The 10,366-nt window shown below is 42.3% G+C and overlaps 1 long non-coding RNA gene across 1 annotated transcript in view; it reads left to right on the plus strand.

Annotated features, from left to right (window-relative positions):
• The window catches only part of LOC149428679 (uncharacterized), a 78,678-nt gene extending 69,615 nt beyond the window's left edge, over positions 1-9,063 (plus strand). Inside the window, exon 3 of the long non-coding RNA XR_016310695.1 lies at positions 8,974-9,063. This is a non-coding gene — a long non-coding RNA (uncharacterized LOC149428679). The remainder of the gene's footprint in view (positions 1-8,973) is intronic.
• Positions 9,064-10,366: the final 1,303 nt, after the last annotated feature.

A 10,366-nucleotide genomic window follows, 5' to 3' on the forward strand; every position in this document is an offset into this window, starting at 1 on the left:
AGGCACGCTTACCCCATTTCCACACTCTACTCAGTGAAAGTATTCCCTTGTGCTGTTCTCAGGGACAGCAATGGCAGAAACCAGGTACAAGGGAACTGGGGAAAAATTTCAGGCTAATATTCGCTCTGCTGAAGGCCTACTAAACCCTCAGAGTGATGATGCTTCCCTTGCACCAGAGCAGGACCCTATTTTAACACTAACATAAAACAAAATTGACAGTGCTGTGACCCCACAAATCCAGTTCGAGGTAAAGCATCACATCGGTGCCCCTCTCTCAGCCTCAACAAGCCAATTCCATATCAAACTACCAAAGGACCTGGCAACACTGTGAGCAGCAGTCAATTATTTATTGAAATTGAAGTTAAACACGAAAGGGGTATAAAATCCAGGGAATGGATACTGACGCGTTTTAGCCTCTGCGGGCCTTACTCATAGCAGCATGCGAATATCAATAAAAAGTAAACTGCAGATCACTGTGTTGCTAGCTCCTTTTATTGTTTCCTATTTTAACACGGTCTCTGCATCCGATTCAAGCTCTCTGTAGAGAAACACGGCTCTTCTGACTAAGGCAGATTTTCTGCAACTATGTGACAATTCCTTGGACAGCTAACTGCTTTAAAACAGACATCAGTCGGATCCCAATATGCCTGCTCTAGAAGATGTAGACTGAGTTGAATGAAAAGGGCGTGGAAGTGGTGTTGGAGGAGACCATGAAAGATTTCTCACTCCCAGTCTTGTATGCATCTGATGCTGTGGCTTCATGCAATGTGCTTGCCAATGTTGATATGCTCATCTCTGCTGTGCGTAAAAGCCTGGACATTGTCGCACTTGAGTCTCCATCATGCCATGCCCCTTTAGGTACTAAGAGACTTGATAAGTCTAAAAAGACATTCCCCATTTATGAACATGTAGAGTAGGCAATCTGTGACAATTGGGTCAGTTCTGAAAATATCTTAACTCCTCCCAGAATCGTTGTTGAGCTCTATGCAGTGAAAAAAGTTCACAAAATAAGTGTATTGCTACTTGCTGATCCTTAGATGTGGTGGCTGCATAATATTTTTTTTTTTTATCTGGCCAGTAAAACCCCTCCTGTATTAGACTGCCCGTCACAAAACACATCTTTGGAAAGCAGAATTGTTAAACTGGGGGGAGGGTATTGTTAGGTCTCTTTCACACTTGAAAAGGTCAGCACATCATTTTTTTTTTCTGATCTAAAATGCAGCCCATTGTTTACAATATGCCTGTAAGAAGTGCTGTTTATTATTGAGTAAAAAAGAAAAAAATCGGGCTTCTGGTCAGTAATTTGCATCGCTGTGCATGCGAATATGTGCAAACAAAAAATTCTTGAAATTAGGTTCAGAAATGCAATAAAACATCAGTACGATGTGCAAGAGGCATTAGACGTACTAGCAGATTTAGAAGCACTAACAAACTGAAGCCAAACTTTAGCTAAACCCTTTTAAGCAGTTACAGCAAACGCTTGCTGACTATTGTAAGCAAAAAGCTGACCTAAACACCGTTGTCGGTGGTCAAATGGTTTGTTTCAACCCTCGAACTGCTGCATCTGAACAGCTTGTTCTGTTGAGACTTACCAGCCAGCTCACCAGGTGAAAATAAAGGAAGCTAATGCATCTAAGCTACATCTAAGAAATGACAAGCTGAATTATGGGTTTGCTTTTTGGCTTAATATCACTTTAAAAGGTTTTTGCTCTTGCAGGCCCAGCTCTGCAACCAACTATTGCTGCAGTTTTTATTTGTCAAACCACAGATAGTTGGACTAGATCAGTGGTCGGCAAGCCGCGGCTCGCGAGCCACATGCGGCTCTTTACAAGCTTAAATGCGGCTCTTCTGTGTGCCGGGCGCCCGCTCCCCTCCCTCCTCTCCCCTCCCTCCCCTCCCTCCCCTCCCCTCCCTCCCCTCCATCCTCTCGGACGGGCGTGTGCCGGGCGGCCGCCCCCTCACCTCACCTCCCCTCCCCTCCCTCCTCTCGGACGGCCGCCCGCTCCCCTCCCTCCTCTCGGGCGGCCTCCCCAAAAGTCAGGACTCTGCAGCTGTCAGGATGTAGGCGGGGCAGCCAGGATGTAGGCGGGGCAGCGTGACGAACTCCTCTCCTCTCACAGTCCGCCCTGAAGACCAGAACGGCGCGGGAAGCACGACGAGAGGAACGCGCGGAGCAAAGGTAAGTGAATTGACACAGGGGGGACTTACTATATGGGGGATGAATTACTATATGGGGGGGGACTTACTATATGGGGGACTTACTATATGGGGGACTTACTATATGGGGGACTTACTATATGGGGGACTTACTATATGGGGGACTTACTATATGGGGGATGAATTACTATATGGAAGATGAATTACTACATGGGGGATGAATTACTATATGGGGGATGAATTACTATGGGGGATGAATTACTATGGGGGATGAATTACTATGGGGGATGAATTACTATATGGGGGATGAATTACTATGGGGGATGAATTACTATATGGGGGATGAATTACTATGGGGGATGAATTACTATGGGGGATGAATTACTATATGGGGGATGAATTACTATATGGGGGATGAATTACTATATGGGGGATGAATTACTATGGGGGATGAATTACTATGGGGGGATGAATTACTATATGGGGGATGAATTACTATATGGGGGATGAATTACTATATGGGGGATGAATTGCTATGGGGGATGAATTACTCTATGGGTGATGAATTACTCTATGGGGGATGAATTACTATGGGGGATGAATTACTATATGGGAGATGTATTTTCAGTTTTAAAAATGTGGCTCTCAAAATAAATTTCAATCGTGGTTTTGGCGAGATTTGGCTCAGTTGAAAAAAAAGGTTGCCCACCACTGGACTAGATCAATGAACAACACACACAATCCTGTACTCCATGGCTACCCTTGGCTGAGCAATTACCTTCTGCTTTTTATTTTTGCATGGATACACTAGAACAAGCAATGACAAATCTTCAGAATGGCTCCGATTTCTGTTCACTTTCGCAGAATCTTTTTGACTCAAAGCCAACTCTACTGAAGCGGTTTGTAAGATGCCGCATACATATTCCCTTTGAATGAGGCCCCCTCTTTGGTGAGGCACTTGACAAATTCATTAAAAAAGTCACTGGAGGAACGGTCCTTCTTCTACACCAGAAGGTTCCAAAATCCCCTTCTTCAGCAGATTCTTCCTCTTCAAAATGTACTGAACTCACTATTCTACATGGGCTTCAGCTGCTAAGCCAAAATTCAGCCCTTCCTTTCAGAACAAGACTTGTAACACAAAATCCACCAAGTCTACCTTTAAAAACTCTTCACAATGACAGAACGCTGTCATGCCTAAGAATGGGGAGACATTTGCTATAGTTTGCCATTCTCTGGGTCACAGATGTCCCAGAGCTGTAAATTCAGTCAGTAGTTTGAGAGAGGTACAAAATAGAGTTTCAAACTTTCCCCTTCACGGCTTTCTTCTTTCAGGTCATACAAAACCTATTCAAGGTCATATTTGCAGAATGCCTTGAACCACCTCTTCACCCAGGAAGTAGTCTTCTTAGTACTTCTGGAGGACACTTTCAAAGGCTTCTATTCAGACTTGTTCACAGTACCAAAACCCATCAAATGTTTGTCCTATCCTGGACCCAAAATCCCTAAATGAGTACCTTTATTAATGTCCTCCGAGACTATGGCTTATTCCTATCTTCATATTCCCAATTGCCCAACTCCACAGTGCTTTGCAGTAGGAAACAAACCTTTCCAGGTTTCACACTGCCATTTGGTCTATCTTCTGCTCCCTGAGTATGCACAAACGTATTTGCACCCCTTCTTCCCCTTTTGAGGACTCAGGGCATTCAGGTCAGAGGGAATCTAGGCAACCTTCTTCTGAAGAACTCCTCTACCTTCCATCTATCTGCTAACCTCCATAGGACTATACAAATACTTCATGTTTTCAGTTGGGTAATCCAATTTCAAAAAAATGTCTCTCCAACCATCCCTGCACCCTGGAGTACTTGGGCTACATTCATGAGTCTAAGGAAAAGTATTCCAGAAAATAAACTGGTCTCTCACAGATCTCTCAGGCCTTGAGATCAAAGAAGCTTCCCTTTTGAAGTCTTGGCTTCATGGTGGCCTCAGAGACATTTCCATTTGCCCAGTTGCATTCAAAGCCCCCCCCCTAACACTACATCTTGTTGGCATATAACGAACATGTCACTCTCTTGACATGCATATGTTCCTATCCAGCCAAGCAAGGAACTCTCTAGCTTGGAGGTTTTACAATCCGGTCTTGGTAATTGGGAAGTTGTTTCTACTATACTACTGGTGATAACCAATGCCGGTCTCTCAGACTGAGGAGGAGTATTCCAATCTCTCACAGGGAACATGATTTCTAGAGGGAGCCAAGGTCCATGTCAACTTTTAGGAGCTCAGAGTGATGAACATGGCTCTGCAACACTGCACTCCCCTTCTGCAGGGCCTCCCGATCAGGGTGCAATTGAAAAACAACACAGCTGTGGCCTTCATCACTGACTAAGGGGGCTCCAGGATTCACACAGCCTTGAAAGAAGCAAGTCTGATCATCTAATCGAAGGAAAAGACTGTCCAGTGAGCTCTGTTCTCTTCATCCCAAGAGTGGACAAGTGGAAGGCAGATTACCTTGCTTATCACTCTGGATCAAAGGCTTTTAACCCCATCATCTTCAAGTTGATATGTCAGAATTTGGGGGACCAAGGCGATATCCTGGTCTCTAGGTTCAACAATACGTTACCTCTGTTTGTGGCCAGGGCCAAGGGTCCTCTTTCACTGGCTAAACTGGATGCTCTTACATTTTCATAGACTCAGTTCAGGCTAATCTATGCCTTTCCTCTGCTTCTCAATTTTACATTGAAAAATAAAGCAAGACATGAAACCGATGATTCTCAGTGCACCATACTGGAATGTTGTACAGACATACTCCGGCTTCTAGGGAATGATTCCTAACTGCAACCATATAGGCCAGACCTGTTGTCTCAGGGCCCCCGTTTTATCTTGATTTTCTGTCACTGGCTTTAATGGCATGATTGAAGCCCAGGTTTCGAGGGACAGAGTGCTCTCAGAGTCCAATATTTCCATGGTGACAGAAGCAAGCAATGCCACATCCAGAAATATCTGCTATCATCTCTGGAATTTCTGCTTTGTCTGGCTTGAACTCAGGCATTTCTATCCCTGAGATTACACTGTGCCTTGCATTCTGGCCTTCCTACAAATAGGCACTTGACCAGAGTTTGGCCTTAAAGAGTTACTGAACCCACAACAGTAAAATCAGTCTGTATATGCAGTAAAGCATGCTTGTTCTCACTGTGAAGCCTAAGGGGTTAATCTTCTGCATTGTGTAAAAAGGCTGTTTGATCCAGACTTCTCTGCTCCTCCTATTGTTTAAATGTGTGTATGAATTAGTGACTCTGGTATGTAAGAAGCCATTCCTCATTCTTCACAAGGGCAAAGTAGTCTTGCGTCCATGACCATCCTTTTGAAAGGTAGTATTGGCTTTCCAACTCCGTGAAGACCTTGTCCTTTCTTTGTGCCCTACTTCAAATCACCCAAATGAGATTGTTCTTCACGGTTTGTACATTGTCAGAGCTTTCTGTCCGCCTCAAAGCTGCAGTTTCTATCAGAAAGTTCAATATTCTGTGGATGTAGCTTTCAGCCACAAGGTTTATGCAGTTCCACTATGTGTTCGGGTCTTGTTGACCCTTGTTGTTGTACTTGTCCTGTGTATAGTTCTATTTGCCTCGTTGTTGCCCACCCATTTTATTCCTTGCTTGGGGACATCATCACAGGGTCTGTGAATATAAACACTGTGTCCTGTACAATTGGAACAAAAGTAATTTTGATTTGCCTGTTAATTCCTTATCTTGGAGTACAGTACACAGGCCATGGATATTCAGCAATGGCTGACGAAGACACTGAACATACCATGAATACAGGACACCGTGCTTCTGTATGCATGTAAGCGGCTGGAGAGCATGAACCCAGAGGAAAGATGAGCAAAGATGGCAGCCCCAAGAGCAGTGAGAGTGCAGCGCTGTAGCACTCAGTTTTAAAGGCAAGCCTGCCATAATGTGCCAATATGCATACTAGCACATTACGGCATAACACTGCAGGAGAGACCAAAAAAAAAACCAAAAGGGGGCAGTAGACTTTACTACCACTTTAAGGGACTCGTGTATCATTTTTAGCCCAACAATGTAAGCAAGTGCGGTAAATTAAAACAAGTTGTACTCCAGACTAAAAAGTTATTGCCATGTTGTCATATTTTTGCTCATCCTTTTCAAAAGCTGCCAACTTTCAAAATGACACAAATTAATATAATTATCCTTTTCTACAAACTTCCAAAGTCAATACTGTGCAGATCTGATTAAAAAGCACAGAAGCAGAGGAATCACTGCAATTTTTCAACATCATTTGTTAAATGTAGAAATGGCTTTTTTTTTATTCCATAGATCTCAATGGGAATTTCAGTTAGTTTCTTTACTAACAATAATTTCAAACCAAAATACAGGATGTTTGTATTGCATGTTGCATCAGTTTATATTTTTAAGCTCTAACCGGCTGAAATTCGAACCACCTATGGGCAGGCTGATTGTACCCAAGATAATTGTTGTACTACTTGGGAAGAACCAGCATGTTGGATTTTACATGTAATTATTGCTAGCTGCTATTATAGCCGCTTGCAGTAGTTGCTGTGTTTGCACAGCGGGGATAGCGTCCCCCATCAACACAGTCGGTGTTCAACTGCAATTTTTCTGTTCTGCAACCACTGGTTTGCATTATGTATGGCATCAGGTACTCTGTAGTGTAATCTTGCGTTGGTATGTTTGTGGTTTGGCTTAATGACCTTAGATGATGCTGAATGCAGTGGGGAAGCCCCTGCATTCTGTCTGGCATGGCTATTTGAGTATGGTTACGCCTGCATAATCTGCCCTGTGCAGCAGGATCTGTTAAAATGAAGATTAGAGAAATGTGTAACCCACTGATGATATTCAAGTGTGCAAACCAAGAGGTAAAGTCTGACAATAAAGTGAGAACAAATTGCAAGCTGTGTGTACATGTTTGTTAAAAGGCAGATTATTCTTTTAGAACAAAAAACTCAAAGTAAATTTTGTTTTCTTTGATAGGTGTTTTAATGTATGGATTACTGAACCGTGACCCAGGTAAAAATTAGACCTTCTGTTGTAATTGTATATTTTTCTTTTTTTACCCTATTTGGTGGCCTTGGAAGCGTGTGTGTGTGTGTAAAAAAACAATAAATACACACACACTCACACACACTACTCACCTTGGCTCCAGTGATGTGGCCCCACGGCTGCTGACATCTTCAAGTGACCATCCTCCGGGTATTGAACACCAACTGCCTTCATTGACTGGGCAGGGATGACGTTACTTGCGCAGGAGTTCCATCGCCTTCCGCATGGCAAGATTTCTACAGTGAGCTGCACATGAGTAGCTCATGGTACAGGGGCAGGCAGACAGGTGGATAATTTTAATGCAGAAGAGACAAAGCATGTCTCTTCATTAAAAATCCTGCCTGTTGGCACATTTTTATTTGATCTAAAATTCCACTTTAAGCAGTTTTCAGAATATGATTCAAATAAACAGCTTCTCAAAGCAGCTTCACACTATATTGCACGTCATGAATTTGCAATTCTCTTTCAGATATGATTTATGTAATAAAATCTAATCATCATTTACTACAGAGTTGTAAAGTAAGTCTCTGAACTGCTATCTGAAGTGAATGTATAGCCAACTATAAACTTTAGAACTCTGGTCACTCATCTAGAGATAATGTGGCCACTGGAATGTCTTTTTGCTTAGCTGTTAACTGTGTATTTGCATCCTACAACATCCCATTTATGTGAATATTAATGTCCTTTGACATCACTTTTATACGACTTGGTTAGCAGACTGTAATAAATCATAAGAAAGATGTTGAAGGTATGGAAGGACAAATTAAAGTGGTATTAAACCCCAAACTAAAAATGTAATATAATATATTGCAGCTTGCCAGTATTTAGATGTAGTGGCTGCATTTTTTCTTATAGGGTTAATGGTTTTACATGAATGAATAAAAGCTGATCATTGTTAGAACCTTTTTTCATTGGTAAATGTTTGTCTCAACACTCTTAACTGATACATTTGCAGAATAGCTTGTTCTGTTGAAAAACAAATTTACTGGCTAGATCACTAGGTGACATAAAGCCTGAAAAAGAAAATTAATAGAGCCATCACATCCAGCAATTGATAAGCTGCAATATAATACTGTTGCTTTTGGGTTGCCTGATGCTTGTCCCTCTGCTGTGTTAGGACAGGTGAGTTTTTTTTAAATCTTTTTTTTTTTTTACAGGTGCTTTTTGTTTTTGCAACAAGGATGTGGTAATAAGTAGCTGGCATTGTTTCAAAATGTTTCTAGTTACAACAGTGCTGAGGTGGTGCTTGCATGTTTCTGTCTTAGTCTTCATGGTAATCCGCATGGAGGCATGTGGAACCTAGGCTTACGCTGTACATAGGACTTTGGAAAAAGTCAAGATTGAGCTCTTCCCCGTCCTGATGCTAACCCCCTACCTTCATCACTAAACTGGCAAATACCAGAATTTTATTGGGCAATAGAGACTGACATTTGACTGTTGATTCACAGCAGTCAGTCAGCTTGAAGACTAGTGAAAATACCTTCTAATACTTGAAAGTAATTGTTCATCACCTTTGTTACCTGCTGGAAAATGTTAGGCCAGGTCAGGTCATGGTCACCTTTAAAACTAATCTACTGTCTTCAGGTATTCTGTTAAAGGGTTTGCTGTGTAATTTGATATTTAAGTTAAAATACAGTAAACTGCATATCTGCCAGCTGTTATTTCAGATGCAGATGTGTCTAAAGAATGTATTTACTTGTAAAGGACTGTTCATTAAAAGGGGTATTATTTTCCTGTTTAGAGAGAAGGAGCAAGAAAGGGAAGAACAGTTAATGGAAGACAAGAAAAGGAAGAAAGAGGATAAAAAAAAGAAAGACGCTGCTCAGAAGGTGAGTCTTTGGTCTTTTGTAACCTGGCAGGTATTTTTTTAAATTAATTTACATTGTCACTTTACAGGAGTTTAATGTGGTTATCAGCTTGGTATAATGCATGAACATACATTGAATTCAGAAAAGGTACAATAGTCATGTACAAAGTGATAAGTTGCTCTGTTGTTTTAAAGTGGTAAACCACAAGAAAGAGAAAAAAAAAGAAAAAGTCCCCTGCAAGGTACTGTCATAATTTGCTAGTATGCACCACATACTAGCACATTATGTAAAACTTGCCTTAAAATGAGGCCCTCCAACACGCTGTCACCGCTACAGAGGCTTCCTTCTTCACCCGGTCCTTCCAGGTTCACGTTCTCCAACCGTCTGACAGGCCGGGCCGTGATGACGTCACTGCACACAGCTCTGAAGGAACGGCATACCCTTCAGAGTGCATGTGCTGGCTTTAGAAAAGAGAGAATATCCCCTAAATGATGCATGTTTGGGCTTATCATAAAGCTTACCTGTAGGTAAAATTAAAAAAACGAGTTTACCACCACTTTAAACATAAAAAATATATAGGAACACTTTGAAAACACATCAGATCTCAATGGGGAAAAATATCATGCTGGATACCTATACTGATATGGATTGGGTAATGTGTTAGGAATGTAAGGATGCCCCCTCGTTTCATGGAAATGAAAATGATCAACCTACAGAGGACTGAATTCAAAGACACCCCGAAAATCAAAGTGAAAAAATGATGCAGCAAACTAGTCCATTTTGCTAAAATTTCATTGCAGCAACTCAAAATGGTACTCAGTGGTTTATATGGCCCAAACCTGCTTGTATGCATGCCTGACAGCATCAAGGCGTGCTCCTAATGAGACGAGAGATGGTGTCCTGGAGTATTTTCTCCCAGATCTGTACCAGAACATCACTAAGCTCCTGGACAGTCTGAGGTGCAACCTGGCAGTGTCGGATGGACCGACACATGATATCCCGGAGGTGTTTTATTGGATTTAGGTCAGGCGAGCGTGGGGGCCATTCAATGGTAGCAATGCCTTCATCCTCCAGGAACTGCCTACATACTGTCGCCACATAAGGACGGGCATTGTCGTGCACCAGCAGGAACCCAGGTTCCACTGCACCAGCAATAGAGTCTGACATTGAGTCCAAGGATTTCATCCCGATACCTAATGGCAGTCAGGATGCCATTGTCTAGCCTCCAACATGTACCAAAACCAGCGCTCAGATCTTCATGCTACACAGAAAACACAGAATCTGTCACTCGCTGAGGTGCAGCCCTCAATAGATCGGGGAATCTTG

The sequence above is a fragment of the Staurois parvus genome, unplaced genomic scaffold, assembly GCF_062004578.1.
Source record: "Staurois parvus isolate SC_StPar_1 unplaced genomic scaffold, SC_StPar_1.0 ptg003043l, whole genome shotgun sequence".
Classification (NCBI taxonomy): Eukaryota; Metazoa; Chordata; class Amphibia; order Anura; family Ranidae; genus Staurois; species Staurois parvus.